The sequence below is a fragment of the Gossypium arboreum genome, chromosome 4 (assembly GCF_025698485.1).
Source record: "Gossypium arboreum isolate Shixiya-1 chromosome 4, ASM2569848v2, whole genome shotgun sequence".
NCBI classification, from domain to species: domain Eukaryota; kingdom Viridiplantae; phylum Streptophyta; class Magnoliopsida; order Malvales; family Malvaceae; genus Gossypium; species Gossypium arboreum.
The window spans coordinates 13,132,088-13,151,804 of NC_069073.1; the positions used below are offsets into that span (position 1 = coordinate 13,132,088).

A 19,717-nucleotide genomic window follows, 5' to 3' on the forward strand; every position below is an offset into this window, starting at 1 on the left:
AAATTGAGGAATGATATCTCTTCTTTTGTGTAGATGGATTTAGAAAAACTATACGATGCATGGGAGAGATACAAGGATTTATTGAGAAGGTGCCCTCACCATGGGTTACCTTTATGGCTACAGGTTCAAACTTTCCACAATGGTTTGAACCCTTCAACTAGACAGATGATCGATGCAGCAGTCGGTGGAACCATAAATAACAAAACACCTGATGAGGCTTTTGAGTTCATTAAAGAGATGTCACTAAATAACTATGAGTGGCAAGTCATCAGAACAAAACCAACGAAATCAGTCGGTGTTTTCAACCTAGATGCAGTCACCATGTTATTAAACCAGGTAGAACTCTTGAATAAAAAGATTGACGGTCTATATAGTTCTACGTAGGTTCATCCAGTGATTCAGTGTGACACGAGTGGAGGCGAAATGGGCAATTCAAAATATTTACCCTTCGTCCCCAGTATGGAGAACGAGCAAATAAATTACATGGGTAATAATCCTTGACCTCAAAGTAATCCTTATAGTAACACTTATAATGCAGGTTGGAGGAACCACCCAAACTTCTCATGGAGAGGCCAAGGAAATCAGAGACCACCACCCCCTCCAAGTTTCCAACAACAGCCTTACCAGCAAGAGAAAAAGTTGAACCTTGAAGAGATGATGACGAAGTTTATTTCAGTGGCGGAAACCCATTTTCAAAACACTGAAACTACACTTAAAAATAAACAAGCATCGATTCAAGGGCTTGAGAATCAAATAGGACAGTTGGCTAAGATGATTCCATAGAGACCACAAGGGAGCCTGCCTAGTAACACCGAACCCAACCCAAAAGAGCATGTGAAAGCAGTTACCCTAAGGAGTAGGAAAGTGTTAACTGAATCTGAAAAAAAGCTGCCACAAGAAGCTGATAGGAAAGAGGATGAGAAGGTAAAACCCAAAATCAGTGAAAAATCAGTGCTAAGGGAATCAGTGAAAAATCAGTGCTAAAGGAATATAAACCACCAATCCTATATCTAGAAAGGTTGACGAAAGACCGCATGGATGCACAGTTCGGTAAATTTCTTTAACTTTTTAAATAGTTGCATATTAACTTACCTTTTGTTAAAGCTATCTCGCAGATGCCTACATATGCAAAATTTTTTAAGAAGCTTCTAACAAATAAAAGGAAGTTTGAAGAGCTGCCTACAGTAGAACTGAACAAAAAGTGCTCAGCCATACTCCAAAATAAACTGTAAACCAAACTGAAAGATCTAGGAAGTTTTACTATTCCCTGCTTAATTGGTAGTTTAAATGTTGAGAAGGCACTAGCTGATTTAGGTGCTAGCAAAAATTTGATGCCTTACAAAATGTTCAAGCAACTTGGCATTGGGGAACCAAGACCTACTAGGATGAGTATTCAACTAGCTGATAGATCTATTAAATATCCTAGGGGTATTATTGAAGATGTACTAGTAAAAGTAGATAAATTTATATTTCCTGTTGATTTTTTTGTGCTTGACATAGATGAGGATGTTGAGGTGCCTTTAATTTTAGGTCTCCCATTTTTAGCCACTGCTAGGGCTGTTATTGATGTGGGTGACAGTAAATTTGTGCTTAGGGTAGGTGGCGAAATGACTATTTTCAAAATTTATGATGCCATGATATTTTCTAGAGAACAAGATGACTCCTGTTATTTTATTGATTCTATTGATCATGCTACTCAAGATTCGTTACAAGAAATCATTCGTAAGGATACGTTGGAACTGTATCTTATACAAGAAGAGGAGGTAAATGACGATGATTCTATATTAGGTAAGACAAAAGCTGAATTAAATGAGTCTTCACTAAGGCAGAAAAATTATGAGGGTATTGAGGTAAACAATGAATTAAAATTAAAACCCTCTGTTGAGGAACCTCCTAAATTGAAATTAAAGCAACTACCAAATCACCTAGAATATGTGTTTCTTGGAAATAATTTCACATTACCAGTGATTATTGCTTCAGATTTACAACCAACCAAAAAGGACGAGTTATTTCAACTATTGAAGGAGCCTAAAAGAGCTATAGCTTTGAAGATTTCTGACATAAGAGGGATCAGTCCTTCTTTTTTACACACATAAAATTTTAATGAAAGATGAATATAAACATGTGTGCAAGCTCAAATACGACTGAATCCTAACATGAAAGAAGTCATAAAAGTAGAGGTAATTAAACTTCTAGATGCTGGAGTTATTTATCATATTTCTAACAGTTCTTGGGTGAGTCTTGTGCAGGTTGTCCCTAAGAAAGGAGGCATGACTGTTGTGGCTAATGAGAAGAACGAATTGATCCCAACACGTACAATCATGGGATGGAGAGTTTGCATCGACTATAGGAAGTTGAATGATGCCACGAGAATATATCACTTTCCTTTACCATTCATTGATCAAATGTTGGAAAGATTATCTGGGCATATGTATTATTGCTTCCTAGATAGACTCTCTGGTTACTTCCAAATCTCAATAGCTCATGAGGACCAAGAGAAAATGACATTTACATGTCCATACGGTACGTTTGCTTATTGACGAATGCCTTTTGGATTATGTAATGCTCCTACTACTTTTCAACGATGCATGTTGGCCAATTTTTATGAACTTGTAGAATACATTATGGAGGTATTTATGGACGACTTCTCGGTATTTGGTAACTCTTTCCATCTTTGCCTTAAATATTTAAAACGAGTCCTAATGAGATGTGAGGAAACAAACCTTGTACTAAATTGGGAAAAATGTCATTTCATGGTTCGTGAAGGGATTGTGTTAGACCACAAAATTTCTAGTAAAGGGATCGAGGTTGACAAATCGAAAATTGAAACTATTGAGAAACTACCTCCCTCTAGTACAGTTAAGGCTATTCGAAGCTTTTTAGGACATGCTGGATTTTATAGAAGATTTATTAAGGATTTTTCTAAAATAGCTAAGCCTTTAACAAACTTACTAGAAAAGGATGTGTCTTTTAATTTCAATCAGGAATGTTTAGAAGCATTTAACACTCTAAAAGATAAATTAATTAAAGCTCCGATTGGAGTTGCACCTGTTTGGAATTTACCCTTTGAACTAATGTGTGATGCGAGTGATTTTGCAATAGGTGCGGTTCTTGGACAGCGAAGAGACAAGTATTTTCAACCGATCTATTATGCTAGCAAGACATTGACAGCCATACAAGAAAACTATATGATGACTGAGAAAGAATTATTGGTTATGGTTTTTGCATTCGATAAATTTAAACCATATTTAATATTATCTAAAGTTGTCGTATACACTAACCATTCAGCTCTTTGATATCTCCTTTCTAAATCAGATGCAAAACCTCGACTAATTAGATGGATATTATTGTTGTAGGAATTCGATTTAGAAATTCAAGATAAAAAGGGAGCAGAGAATCGTGCAGCAGATCATTTGTCTAGAATAGAAAACCCAAATCTTAAGGAGCTTGATGAACATGAGATAAATGAATCATTCCCTGAAGAACAGCTCTTTGCTATATCTAACTTTGAGGTACCATGGTTTGCGGACACTGCGAATTATTTAGCTGTTAATGTTACACCAAAAAGGTTGACACATCAGCAAAAGAAGCGATTCTTTACTGATGTTAAAAAATACTTCTGGGAAGATCCTTTTCTTTTCCGTATATGTACAGATCAAGTCATTAGAAGATGCGTTACAAAGTCAGAAGCAATTAAAATCTTGGAACATTGCCACTCAGGACGGACTGAAGGACATTACAGTGGGACTAGGACCGCACATAAAGCGCTCGAATCAGATTTTTATTGGCCCACACTATTTAAAGACGCCAACAGGTTTGTTACTTCTTGTTATAAATGCCAACAAATAGGTAATATCTCTAAACATGACGAAATGCCTCAAATGTATATACTTTCTTGTGAAATATTTGATGTATGGAGTATTGATTTTATGGGTCCATTCCCTAGATCATTTGGGAATAAATACATCTTAGTAGTCATTGATTATATGTCCAAATGGGTGGAAGCTTAAGCTTTACCTACTAATGATGCTAGAGTGGTGGTAAGGTTCCTTAAGAAACTCTTCTCTCGATTTGGAACACTTAGAGCAATTATCAGTGATAGGGGTACTCATTTTTGTAATGCTCAATTTGATAAAACCCTTAAGAAATATGGAGTTTACCACAGAACAGCTACCCCTTACCATCCTCAAACTAGTGGACAAGTCGAAGTAAACGTATCCTAGAAAAGACTGTAGAGTCAAATAGGAAGGATTGGGTAATGAAAGTAGATGATGCTTTATGGGCCTATAGAACTGTTTTTAAGACCCCCCATAGGAACATCTCCTTATAGACTTGTTTATGGGAAAAGTTGTTATTTACCATTTGAACTAGAACAAAAAGCATTTTGGGCTATAAAGTTTCTAAACTTTGATCTCAAACTTGCAGGTGAGAAAATGTTGATGCAGTTGAATGAGCTAAATGAATGGCGAGCTAATACATATGAGAATTCACGATTATACAAGGAAGCAACGAAGCACTGCCATGATGCCCGTTTAAAGCAACATAAGTAATTTGAAGCCAGGGATCTTATCCTGCTATAGAACTCAATGCTCAAATTATTTCTTGGGAAGTTAAAATCATAATGTTAGGTCCATTCATAGTCCAAACCATTTTTCCATATGGCACAGTAGAGGTAAGTCATCCAATTATCCATGACACCTTCAAGGTAAATGGACATCATCTTAAACTTTATAATAGTGAGGATTTTAAAGATTATAGAGAGGAGCTACGGCTCTGCGGACCTGCCTAAATATTCCCACAAGGTAAAGTCAAGCTTAGACTTTAAATAAGCGCTCTTCGGGAGGTAACCCGAGCACTAAACCCACTAAATAAGTTTATTTTTCTTTCATTTTTCATAGTTTAAATGCAGATATTTCTGACACACACGGCTTGACACACGGGCGTGTCCTAGGCCGTGTGCTCACGATGGGTTGGAGACATGGGCATGCTTTGAACCGTGTAAACTCTTAAAGCTTTAGTATTGGCATCCGACAATGGCGAGCACAGCCTGGACACACGGGCGTGTCCAAGGTCGTGTTAAAATAGGACAAACATTTTCCCAAGTCAAAGTGACATAGGGGCTACGATAACTAGCCACGGCCGTGCGATACGGCCGTGCGAACCACACGACTGAGGGACACGGGGGTTCCTAAGGCCGTGGTAAAATTGCACTTCAATTTCCCAAAAATTGGCAGAGGCACGAAATGCATTAAATCACCATGGCCGTGTGATACGGCCGTGTAACCTACAGGGTCATGAAACATGGGCGTGCCTGAGGCCATGTGGGAACCTGAGCACACACTTTGAAATTGGCAACAAGTCAGAATGGAAAAGGGGTATAACCCACGACCGTTTGCAAAAGCCGTAGGCAATCCTGACTATAGAACACGGGCATGTTGGAACTCGCACGGGTGTGGGAGAAGCGAATGAAAGCACACATGGCCGTGTGATGTGATGGTCTGAAACTAACTAAAAATTTGACTTAAGGCAAGCGCACCTATCGAACAGTAGTATAGTTATGGTAAGACCGAAAATATCGTATCCACGAGGACTAAAAGTACTAGTAATTACTATCTTTTTATTATCTAGCTTAAGAATTAAAGGATGTTTTTAAATTAAACTAATTTTCTAATTTAACTAAGATTACGACAGAGATGAAAGTTGGAAAATACTTTAGAAAAACCAATGGAGAAGACAATACCCAAGAAAGAATCCACCTAGACTTCACTTATTACCTTTGCCTTAGACGATTTATTCACTTGACTTATTCCGTAGAAATCCCTGATTTATGTTATTATCCCCTTCGAGACTAAAAAAAACTGACTTTAGGTTGATTAATCAAAATATCTTTCTAATTAAAACACCTATTGTCGCATTAACTCGATCTATGGATTCCCTTATTAGATTTGACTCTAATCTGGTAGATTTATGTCGTCCTATCTCTAGGATTGCCAACTCCGCTTAATTATGAATGATCTACTATTAAACAGGGACTTTTGCTCCACTGATAAGCACATCAAGAACCTGAATTAATATCCTAGAATACTAAAGTAAGAATTAAAACTCACAATTAAGAATAAGAACAAGTATTTATCATATAAATCAAAGAGTAATAAGATTCATCTTAGGTTTCATCTCCCTTAGGTATTTAGGGAGTTTAGTTTATAATATTAATAGAAAACATCTCAAAGTTTGGAAAACAACAAAACATAAAGAAACCCAAAGAACTTCTAGGAAATTGGATGCAAATCTTCAATCTTGATGTAGATCCTGGCTCCGAGGTGCTTCAGATGGCTATTCTCGAGTATGCCTCCAACTCCGTGTGTCCCCTCTAATCCTCTTCTAGGGTGTTTATATAGGCTTTAGAATGCTTTTAAACCCTCAAAAGTGGCCTTTTCTGAGTAGAACTAGACTTGGGCTCGACAGGGACACGGCCGTGTGCCACGCCAGTGTGCAAGTGCTTAAACCGCGTGTAATTCTGAGTTGGTTTCTAGTCGACATGGCCATGACACACGGGAGTGTGATCTGCCCGTGTGCCTTACACGGGAGTGTGGTCTACTTGTGTGGAAGTGCCTAGGCCGTGTGCAACACTATTTTAAGCCCAATTTGTCCGTTTTTAGCCCGTTTCTCACTCTTTTTGCTATCCTAAACTCTCCTGAGTATAAAAACATGAAATTAAAGGATTAGGAGCATCAAATTCACTAAAACCAAAGCAAAATCATTTATAAGTATGCCAAGTATGGGATAAAAATATGTATAATTTACAGTTTATCAAATATCCCTACACTTAAGCATTTGCTTGTCCTCAGGCAAAATCCTCAACTCACAATCAAAATAAATTTTTCTCAACTTATAATTCTCATCAATAATGTTCTAAATAATTCACACGTAATCATACATTGAAAATTTAACTAAAAGAACATTAAAGTTTCAAATAATCAAAGTTGAGCATTTTAATCATAAAATTATAGGTGATAAATCGTAATTTATACATATTTTTATCCCATGCTTAGCACATTTATGGATGGTTTCTCCTTAGATTTGGTGAATTCGATGCTCCTAATTCATTAATTTCATGTTTTATACTTAGGTGAGCATAAGAGAGTAAAAAAAGCGAGAAATGGGCTGAAAATGGAGAAAATGGACCTACATAGAAAATCAACACGGCCTGGACTTCCTCACATGGGTAAGCCAGACGATCGTGTCCATTTGGCAGGATCGAAGCATGACTTACACAGGTAAACTACACGCCCGTGCCTATTTAATAGCCTTGACCATGGACTGGAGCAATCGCACACGGGCGTGTCCCTGTCGAGCCCAAGTATAGTCCTATTCAGAAAAGGCCACTTTTGAGGGATCTTAGGCATTCCAAAGCCTATTTAAACACCTGAAGAGGCACTTAAAACACACACACAGAGTATGAGGCAAGGAATTACTCAAGGGAAGCCGATTGATCCATCTCAGAAGCCGGATTCATCATCAAGACTGAAGATCTCCCTTCAATTTCCTTCAGGAGTTTTGGGTTTTCTTTATGTTTTGTTATCTTTATACTTTTGAGATGTTTTCTTTTATAATTATGAACTAAAAAGCCCTAAATACCTAAGGGGAATGAAACCTAAGACAGATCTTGTTATTATTATCTGAATTGTATGATAAATATTTGACTTGTTCTTAATTCTTGTCTTAATATTCCAGGATATTGATTCAAGTTAATGCGCATATTCAGAGGAGCAACAGTCCTTGTCTATGAGTAAATTTGTCATAATTAAGCAGAGTTGATTGCACACCTAGAGATAGGGTGACAAGATTTTTCTGGATTAGGGTGAAACCTAATAAGGGGATCCATAAATCGAGTTAATGCAACACTAGGGTGTTAATTAAAAGAGATTTTAATTAATCAACCTAGGGTTAGACGTTATTAGTCTCGAGAGAGATACTAATATAACTTAAGGATTTCTAGGGATCAAGTCAAATGAATAAATCGTCTGATTCAGAGTCAAATAACAAGTGAAGTCTAGGTGGATTTTTCCTTGGGTATTGTCTTAACCAATTGAATTTTCTAAAAAGTATTTTCCTCAATTTTCTTTCTGTGCACCCGTAGTTTAGTTAATTAGTTTAGATAAATGAATCCCTTAATTTTTAGGCTAGATAATAAAAATAAAGTAATTACTAGTACTCTTGGTTCCTTTGGGTTCGATGACCTGGTCTTGTTAAAGCTATACTACTGTTCGATAGGTACACTTGCCTTCATCGTGATAATAGTTAGTTTCAAGAACGATTAATTATAAATTTTTAAAACCTATCGCGAATATCGCGAATCAAGTTTTTGGCATCGTTGCCAGGGAACTAAGATATTAGGAACACTCAATTTTTATTACTTTAGCCATTTTACTTTATTTGCAATTTAAATTTTTATTTTCTTTTCTAATTTTTCTTTTATTCGCTCTTGGCAGGTTTTTATAGTGTATGACTAGAAGAAACTCATCGGGACCATTACTGTTTGATAGTGAGATCAATCGCATAGTTCACAAAAACTGAAGAGAAATAAGGCGAAGCCTAAGATACATAGAGGAAGAGCAAGAGGACGATATTCACACTACAGCCGAGGAGATGGCTGAAAACCAAGAAAATCCGCTACCTCCTACGATTGCTACTAATCAAAATCCTACTCTACGTACTATGTATGATTATGCTAAACCTTCTTTAACAGGAACTGAATTGAGCATAGTTAGGCCTACTATTGCTGCAAATAATTTTGAACAGAAACCTAACACCATTCAAATGATCCAATAGTTTGCACAGTTTGATGGTTTGCAGGACGAGGACCCAAACGCTCATTTGGCGAATTTCTTAGAGTTTTGCGACACTCTTAAAATCAATGGCATTTTTTATGATGCCATTCACCTTCAGTTGTTTCCCTTTTCGTTGAGGAATAAGGCTAAACAATGGTTGAACTCGTTACCACGAGGGTCAATCACTACTTGGGAACAAATGACCAAAAAATTCTATTAAAATATTTTTGGCCGACTAAAACAGCCGAATTACGTAATGATATTTCTTCTTTTGTGCAGATAGATTTAGAAACACTCTATGATGCATGGGAGAGATACAAGGACCTTTTAAGAAAATGCCCTCACCATGGGTTACCACTCTGGCTACAGGTTCAAACATTTCACAATGGCCTGAATCCTTTGACTAGACAGATGATTGACATAGCTGCTAGAGGAACTATCAATAATAAGACACCTGAGAATGCTTATGAACTCATAGAAGAGACGTCACTGAATACTATCAGTGGCAAGTCATGAGGACAAAGCTGACGAAAGTAGCAGGCATTTTTAACGTTCACCCAGTAATGCAATGCGAAGCAAATGGAGGAGGATCGAGCAATTCAGAATACCCACCTTATGGCCACAACATGGAGAATGAGCAATTAAATTATATGGGTAATAACCTTCAATCTCAAAATAATCCTTATAGTAATACTTAAAATGCAGGATGGAGGAACCACCCAAATTTCTCATGGGGAGGCCAAGGGAATCAGAGACCACCACCTCCAAGCTACCAACAACCACCCTACCAACAAGAGAAAAAGTCGAACCTTGAGGAGATGCTAACAAAATTCATCTCAGTGTCAGAAACTCATTTTTAGAATACTGAGACATCACTTAAGAATCAACAAGTGACGATCCAAGGACTCGAAACTCAGATAGGACAACTCGCCAAACTATTTTCTGAAAGACCACTAGGAAGTCTACCTAGTAACACTGAACCCAACCCAAAAGAGCACATGAAAGCAGTTACACTAAGGAGTGGGAAAGTGTTAGCTGAATCTGAAAAGAAACCACCACAAAAAGCTAATAGAAAGGAGGTCGAACATGAAAACAATGACAATATAATGCCAAAAGAATATAAATCACCAATCCCATACCCAAGAAAGTTGAAGAAAGACCGCATGGATGCACAATTGGGTAAATTTCTTGAACTTTTTAAACAACTGCATATTAACTTACATTTTTTTGAAGCTATATCACAGATGCCTACATATGCAAAATTTTTAAAGGAGCTTCTAACAAATAAAAGGAAGTTTGAAGACTTATCTACAGTGGAACTTCATGAGGAGTGCTCAGCCGTACTCCAAAATAAACTGCCAACCAAACTGAAAGATCTAAGAAGTTTTACTATTCCCTGCTTAATTGGTAGTTTGAATGTTGATAAAGCACTAGCTGATTTAGGCGCCAGCGTTAATTTGATACCATAAAAAATGTTTAAACAACTTGGTCTTGGGGAACCTAAACCCACTAGGATGAGTATTCAATTAGCTAATAGATCTGTTAAATATCCTAGGGGAATTATAGAGGACGTACTTGTAAAAGTAGATAAACTTATATTCCCTGTTGATTTTGTTGTGCTTGACATGGATGAAGATGTTGAGGTGCCTTTAATCTTAGGTCGGCCATTTTTAGCCACTGCTAGGGCTATAATTGATATGGGTGATGGTAAATTGGTACTTAGAGTAGGTGACGAAGAGATTATTTTTAAAATTTATGATGCCATGAGATTTTCTAGGGAACAGGATGACTCATGTTATTTTATCGACTCTATTGATCATGCTACTCAAGATTCTTTTCAGGAAATTGTACACAAGGACACGATGGAACTGTGCCTCACCCAAGGAGAGGGGGTAGATAATGATTCTAAGATAAGAACCAAACTAAACTCCAATGAAACCTTCCCAAAACTAGCAGAATATGAGGGAATTAAGGTAAAAGCTGAACTTCAGCAAAAACCCTCTATTGAAGAACCTCCCAAACTGGAACTTAAACAATTGTCGAATCACTTGGAATATGCATTCCTTGGAAATAATTCTACATTACCGGTAATTATTGCATCCAACTTGTAACCCAAAGAGAAAGAGGAATTATTCCAAGTATTAAGAGAGCATAAAAGGGCCATAGCTTGGAAAATTTTTGACATTAAAGGGATCAGCCCTTCTTTTTGCACCCACAAAATTTTAATGGAAGATGAATATAAACCATGCGTGCAAGCCCAAAGATGACTGAACCCCAACATGAAGGAAGTTGTTAAAGCTGAGGTAATTAAACTCCTAGATGTTGGAATTATTTATCCTATTTCTGACAGTTCTTAGGTGAGTCCAGTGCAGGTTGTTCCTAAGAAAGGAAGCATGACTATTGTAGCCAATAAGAAAAATGAATTAATCCCAACAAGGATAGTCACAGGTTAGAGAGTGTGCATTGATTATAGGAAGCTAAATGATGCCACGAGAAAAGATCACTTCCCCCTTCCATTCATTGACCAAATGTTGGAAAGATTGTCAGGGCACATGTACTACTACTTTTTAGACAGACTCTCTGGCTATTTCCAAATCCCAATAACTCATGAAGATCAAGAAAAGACGACATTTAGATGTCCATACGGTATGTTTGCTTATCGTAGAATGCCTTTTGGATTATGTAATGCTCTTGCTACTTTTCAGCGCTGCATGACGGCCATTTTTGAAGAACTCATAGAAGACGTCATGGAGGTATTTATGGATGATTTCTCGATTTTCGATAACTCTTTCCATCTTTGCCTTAAAAATTTAAAACGAGTGTTAATAAGATGTGAGGAAACAAACCTTGTGCTTAACTGGGAAAAATGTCACTTTATGGTTCAAGAAGGTATTGTGTTAGGACATAAAATTTCTAGTAAAGGGATTGAAGTTGATAATTCTAAAATTGAAACCATTGAAAAACTACCTCCCCCTAATTCGGTTAAGGCTATTAGAAGCTTTTTAGGACATGCTGGGTTTTATAGAAGATTTATTAAAGACTTTTCTAAAATTGCTAAGCCTTTGACTAAATTACTAGAAAAAGATGTGTGTTTTAATTTTGATCAGGAGTGTTTAGAAGCATTGAATACTTTAAAGGATAAACTGACTAAAGCTCCAATTATAATTGCACCTGATTGGAATTCACATTTTGAACTAATGTGCGATGCGAGTGATCTTGCAATAGGTGCAGTTTTGGGACAGCGAAAAGATAAACATTTTCAACTTATCTATTATGCTAGCAGAACTTTGACAGCAGCACAAGAAAACTACACCACTACGGAGAAAGAGCTGCTAGCTATGTTTTTTGCATTCGATAAATTTAGGTCATATTTAATATTGTCTAAAGTTGTCGTTTATACTAACCATTTCACTCTTCGCCACCTTTTGACTAAAACTGATGCAAAACCTCGACTCATTTGATAGATCTTATTATTGTAGGAATTTGACTTGGAGATTAAGGATAAGAAAGGAGCTGAAAATCTCGCGGCTGACTATCTCTCCATGCTTGAAAACTCAAGTACCAAAGAACCAAATGACATTGAAATAAATGATTCATTCCCTGAAGAATAATTTTTTGCTATATCTGAGTCTGAGGCACCTTGGTTTGCAGATATTGCAAATTTTTTAGCTGCTAATATTATCCCAAAAGGGTTGACACATCAGCAAAAGAAGCGATTCTTCATTGATGTGAAAAACTACTTTTGGGAAGAACCTTTTCTTTTCCATAAATGTGTAGATCAAATCATTAGGAGATGTGTTATAAGGACAGAAGCATTGAAAATCTTGGAACATTGCCACTCAGGACCGACTGGAGGACATTACGGTGGAAATAAGACCGTACATAACGTCTTCAAATCAGGTTTTTATTGGCCCACTCTATTCAAAGACGCCAACAGGTATGTTACTTCTTGTGACAAATGTCAAAGGACAAGTAATATATCCAAACATGATGAAATGCCTCAGACATATATGCTCTCATGTGAAATATTTGACGTTTGGGGTATCGACTTCATGGGTCCATTCCCTAGTTCGTTCGGGAATAAATACATCTCGGTAGCTGTTGATTATATGTCCAAATGGGTTGAAGCCCAAGCTTTACCTACTAATGATGCTAGAGTAGTAGTACGATTCCTTAAGAAACTTTTCTCTCAATTTGGTACACCTAGAGCAATTATCAGTGATAGGGGTACTCATTTTTGTAACGCCCAATTTGACAAGACCCTTAAGAAATCATCACAGAACAACTACCCCTTATCACCCTCAAACTGGTGGCCAAGTCGAAGTAGCGAACTGAGAGCTTAAACGTATGCTAGAAAAGACAGTAGAATTAAACAGGAAGGATTGGGCAATGAAAGTAGATGATGCTTTATGGGCTTATAGAACTACTTTTAAGACTCCCATAGGAACATCACCTTACAGACTTGTTTATCGAAAAAGTTGTCATCTACTGTTTGAGTTAGAACACAAGGCATTCTGGACTATAAAATTTCTAAACCTTGACCCCAAACTTGCAGGTGAAAACAGGTTGATACAGTTGAACAAGTTAGATGAGTGGCGAGCAAATGCATATGAAAATTCGTACCTATACAAGGAAGCGACGAAGCACCGCCACGACACCCGTTTGAAGCAACGAAGGCAATTTGAAGTTGGAGATCTTGTCCTGTTATATAACTCAAGGATCAAATTGTTTCCTGGAAAGCTTAAATCACGACGGTCAAGTCTTTTCGTAGTTCAAACTGTGTTTCCATATGGCACAATAGAGGTAAGTCATCCATCACAAGGCACTTTTAAGGTAAATAGACATCGTCTCAAAATTTATAATGGTGAGAATCTCAAAGACGATAAAGAGGAGCTACGACTCCACGAAGTTGCCTAAATATACCCACAAGGTAGAGTTCAGCTTAGACTATAAATAAGTACTTCTCGGGAGGCAATCCGAGCACTAACGGTGTTAACTTCTTTAAATTTTAGTCTTTAACATTTAATTCACTAACTGAGTCACTAAACACAGGATTTCCAGAACCACACGGCCAGACACACGGGCGTGCCGTAGGCCGTGCACATACCACAGGAGGCAACACGGTCGTGTGATACGGTCGTGTGAAAATAGAGCAAAAACGTTTCCCCAACACGAGATCCGATAAGTTGCCACGGCCGTGCAACATGGCCGTAGGCAATCTTGCCAAATTAATACGGGCGTGTGACATGACCGTGCCCACCTACTGTGGTCGAGCCTATCAAAATAACACGAGCTTCCGCCTACATACAAGGGCGTGAGAGAAGCAAATAAAGATTGACACAGCCGCGCAACATGGCAGTATGCACCAATGAGCCCAATTTTGAAAACCACGAAATGCACGGGCTGAAATGAGGGCACATGGGCATGCCTCAATTTCTTTATAAACACCTATTATTTATTTTATTTTTATCTTTATATTTTTAAATTACTTTTTATTTCCTTTTAATACTATTTTATCTTGAGATTTTATAATTTTTATTCGGCTATGTCTTTACGAGTAATTATGCTTCTTTCCTAAAAAGTTTCTAATTCTATCGTAGTTATAAGGAGCTTCAAAGCTCACTATTACTTAAGAACTTGCAACTCTATTGGAAAAGGTTCTCCACGACTGCCAAGTCCTTCCCGACCACCACGATAACCTCTTCGCTGGACACTGTGGTTGTAAAACCCAACCTCTACCACCACCGGAGTATCCTCCTCCACTCTCATCATTGCCTTGGCTGATTATTTTCCATAACTCCAATTCAAGGAGTTCATTCATCATTCAGAAAGTTTCACTTCTCTCCCTATCTTATGATTATATATCTATATTTGTCAATATATCTATCTTTGTACATTGAGGGCAATGTACATCTTAAGTGTGGGGGGTCTTTTATATCATTATCAGAAATCCCTGAATTTGGTCTTGTTCTCATGTGATCTTCTCATACCACTATTAGAATGAATTTTGATTAAGTTATGATTTTTATTGATATGTCTTGAATTAAAACATAGGCATTCATGTACTGATTGTTTAAACTTTAAGGAATTAGAGAGTCAAGCAGGATAAGTTGATTTTTGAGAATTAAAAATTTTTAGGTTGTTTCCCCAAGATTAGGTATTACCTCGAGTTAAAATTCACAGGGTTAACATCAAAAAGCCATAATTTCTGTGAGATCTTGAGCCTTTAGAGCATATATTATTTCTTACATGCTCACTGTTATTATTAATAATGAGTGTGTCAATATTGATTTGTTATTCTAGAACTTGCTTGATTATGCATGTCAAGACTACACCATTTGATTTGATACATCGAGATGATAAAGGCACTTAGGTTTAACCCACTCACTCCTCAAAAGCCCACCTTCATAATTAACCCTTAGTGAACCCCTTTGAGCCTAACAAGCCATTAATTGATTTACCCTCAATATTAACCCATAACCCATTATTGTTGAAATCCCCTAATTTGATCCCTATTTTTTGTCGAGATTTGATTTGAATTAATTGCTTAGCTATGTTTTATTCTTCGTTGCAATAATTAATTTCTATGTTATTTGACTTGTTTTAGAAAAAAACAACAATACTTATATACATATTAGTAGTAATTCATCATTTCTGAGAAGAAGCTCACTTGTATTCAACTGATAATTAGTTATTTTTCTAGTTAGGTGATTTTTTTCAATTCAATCTCGATTCTAACCTTTTCTTTCAGCTTGTGACCACACCCCCTAACCAAAGCCATGTTACAACCCTCTAAAGACCTTTTTGATTGATGTATCATCTCAATATATAGTGGTGGAGATTTGATTTTCATGCAAGCCTATGGTAATAACTTTTCATATTGACTAATGAGTGCTTTATTTGATGTCCTTAAACACCTCGAGTGATTTGAGTGAATCTTTAGTGAGGATGTTAAACTCTGTGATATTTTGATCAAAGGTGATTACTTAGATGAGGAGGGACACCTATGTTTTCGTGATAAAATGCTCAACTTGGAATGTTTGAAACTTTGATGTACTTTTAGTTGAATTTCCAATGTATGATTACTTATGGATTATTTTGAGATATTATTGATAGGGATTATAAATTGAGAAGAATTTATTTTGATTGTGAGTTGAGGATTTTGCTTGAGGACAAGCAAACGCCTAAGTGTGGGGGTATTTGATAAACCGTATTTTATACATACTTTTATCCTATGATTTGCACATTTATGGATGGTTTCTCCTTAGATTTGGTTAATTCGATGCTCCTAATTCTTCGTATTGTATACTTAGGTGAGCATAGAAGAGTAAAAAGAGCGAGAAATGGGCCAAAAACGGAGAAAATAGACCCACATGGGAAATCAACACGGCCTGGACTTCCTCACATGGGTAAGCCACATGGTCGTATCCATTTGGTAGGATCGAAGCACGACTTACATGGGTAGACTACACGTCCGTGCGTATTTAACAACCTTGACCACGGGTTGGAGCAATCGCACACGGACGTGTCCCGGTCGAGCGTAAGTATAGTTCTATTCAGAAAATGCCACTTTTGAGGGCTCTTAGGTATTCTAAAGCCTATTTAAACACCTAAGGATACACTTAGAACATACACACAGAGCAGGAGGCCAGGAATTACTCAAGGGAAGCCGATTGATCCATCTCAGAAGCCAGATTCATCGTCAAGACTGAAGATCTCCCTTCAATTTCCTTCAGGAGTTTTGGGTTTTCTTTATGTTTTGTTATCTTTATACTGTTGAGATGTTTTCTTTTATAATTATGAACTAAACCCCCTAAATACCTAAGGGGAATGAAACCTAAGACGGATCTTGTTATTATTATCTGAATTGTATGATAAATATTTGACTTGTTCTTAATTATATGTTCTTAATTCTTGTCTTAATATTCCAGGATATTGATTCGAGTCAATGCGCTTATTCAGAGGAGAAAAAGTCCATGTCTAAGAGTAAATTTGTCATAATTAAGCGTAGTTGATTGCACGCCTAGAGATAGGGTGACAAGATTTTACCAGATGAGGGTGAAACCTAATGAGGGGATCCATAGATCGAGTTAATTCAACACTAGGGCGTTAATTAGAAAGAGATTTCAATTAATCAACCTAGGTTTAGACATTATTAGTCTTGAGAGAGATAATAATATAACTTAGGTATTTCTACGGATCAAGTCAAATGAATAAATCGTCTGATTCAGAGTCAAATAACAAGTGAAGTCTAGGTGGATTTTTTCTTGGGTATTGTTTTAATCAATCGAATTTTCTAAAGAGTATTTTCCCCAATTTTCTTTCTATGCACCCTTAGTTTTGTTAATTAGTTTAGATAAACGAATCCCTTAAATTTTAGGCTAGATAATAAAAAGAAAGTAATTACTAGTGCTCTTGGTTCCTTTGGGTTCGAAAATCCGGTCTTGCTAAAACTATACTACTGTTCGATAGGTACACTTGCCTTCATCGTGATAATAGTTAGTTTCAAGAATGATTAATTATAAATTTTTAAAACCTGTCGCGAATATCACGAATCAATAGGCATCCCCCTTTATCTAAGTAATTATCTTTAATTCCAAATTGACAATGGTTGACATCCTCACTAAAGGTTCACTCAAATTACTCAATGTGTTTAAGGTTCAATGATTAAGCACTCATTAGTCAAATATGAAAAGTTATTACCATAGGCTTGCATGAAAATCAAATCTCCACCACTATAAATGAGAAGATACACAAATCAAATGGTCTTTGAAGGGTTGTAACGGGGCTTTGGGTTAAAGTATGGATAAAGGCTGAAAAAGAAACAATTAGAATCGAGATTAACTTGATAAATTACCTAACTGAAAAAATAACTAATCACTTGAATAAACATGAGCTTCATCTCAGAATATGAAATTAAATACTTAAGCTCAAAAACAAATAATTACTACCAATATGTATGTTTTTTTTTTATGAATAAGAATAAGTAATTTTATTAGAGAAAATTATAAGATTCGAATGAAAGAAAGTGGTTAGGCAATTAACCAAATCAAATCTCGACAAAAAGGGACTCAATAAATTAGGAAAAATTCTCAACGAATCAAAAAGTATGATATATGGGTTAAAATTTAGGTTAAATTTAACAAAAAATAGTTTGTTAAGCTCAAAGAGGTTCATTAAGGGTTAATTATGAAGGTAGGTTTTTTTATGGGGTAAATAGGTTAAAACCTAAGTGCCTTTATCATTTTAGTATATCAAATCAAAGGTGTGGTCTTGACATGTATAATCGATGCAAGTTCTAGAATAACAATTCAATGTTGACACACTCATAATCAATAAAATCAGTAAGCAAGAAAGATATATGCTCTTAAAAGGCTTAAAATCTCACAAAAATTATGGGTATTTGATGTCAATCCTGTAAATTCAAAACTTCAAGATAATACCTCAATCCAGGTAAACAACCTAGCAATTTTAATTCTAAAAAATTTCAACTTATCATACTTGATTCTATAATATCTTAAAGTTTAAACAATCAATGCATAATTACCTATGATTTAATTTAGAACATATCAATAAAAATCATAGATCAATCAAAATTTACTCCAATAATGATATGAGAAAATTATTTGAGAACAAGATAAAAATTCAGGGATTTCTGATAATCACGTAAATAACCTCCCCACACTTAAGATGTACATTATCCTTAATGTATAAAGATATATAATAGCAATATAAATATAATATCAAAAGAGAGGGAGAGAAGTGAAACTGCCCTGAGTTTGTGGATGAAATCCTCGGATTAGAGAGTGCGAGAATTGTAGGTAAGGCTAATGAAAGGCAAGATTCTGAGCTACTAATAAGAAAATAAACACCACTGTGGAAGATAATTAAGGGATAATTCAATAATAACCATAAAGATAACCAGAGTTTAAAACATAAAACATAAGTCATAAAAAATAAATAAAGAAAAATAAAAATAATAAAATAATAAAAGGGACTCAAAGGTCCTCATCATCAGAGTCGTGAGCTGGTGGGGCTGGAGAAGAGATATGGACGTGGTGGCAAATCTGTCGGAGAGTGGCGTCGATGCTGTCGAATCACTCGAAGCACTGCTGCTCAAAGCAAGTGAAGCACTCGGATAAATCTATCAAAGTGGCAGTAGGAGCTCGGTAACGCTGTGATGGTGGTGGGGTGGGCAAAACCGTACAGTGCTCAGTGGGAATGGTTGGAAAGGGCTATTGATGTTGGCGTTTTAGGGCTGTGCGGGTAAACGGGAAAGGGGGAAAATGAGGAGGAGGTTGCTGTAGTGTGGCCGGCTGCTATGGTTGGAAGAATTTGGGGAAGAAGAAGAAGAAACCAAATTAGGGTTTAGGGGGTTTTAAAAAGGGGCATGGCTGTGTGAGACCCGTGTTGGGCCACACGACCGTGTCACACGGGCATGTAGCTCACGCCCAGCCCGTGTTTATCGTGAAATTTTAATATCTAATTTTCACTTGGACTGGGGACACGTTCGTGTGGTCAGCCTGTGTGGTGCACACAGTCGCGTCGCACGCCTGTGTAGTAGGTTCTTCGCTTCTCCCACGCCTGTGTTGTACCTCACACGCCCGTGTGTCCGAACACACGGTCGTGTGTCTCACCCGTGTGGCTCCTTGACTTAATTAAAATTTGAAATTTAAGCTCTATTTTTCACACGGCCATGTCGCACGACCGTGTGGATTGAATTTATGACCGTGTGGCTCGATACTTGGGGAATTTTTAGCCCTGTTTCCACACAGCCAAAGACACGCCCGTGTGGGCCACTGTACCTGCACAAAAACACTAAAAATAGCGAAGATAGACTAGTTAGTGTTATTATTGCTTGGGTTGCCTCCCGAGAAAAGCTTATT

General features: G+C 36.8%; 2 non-coding genes across 2 annotated transcripts; both read right to left on the reverse strand.

Moving 5' to 3' along the window:
• LOC128292151 (small nucleolar RNA R71) lies at window positions 1-107 on the reverse strand. Its single transcript, XR_008282136.1, has one exon. It is a non-coding gene; the product is annotated as a small nucleolar RNA R71 (small nucleolar RNA).
• Window positions 108-9,073: 8,966 nt separating this feature from the next.
• Window positions 9,074-9,184, reverse strand: LOC128292107 (small nucleolar RNA R71). The gene has a single exon (XR_008282092.1). It is a non-coding gene; the product is annotated as a small nucleolar RNA R71 (small nucleolar RNA).
• Window positions 9,185-19,717: the final 10,533 nt, after the last annotated feature.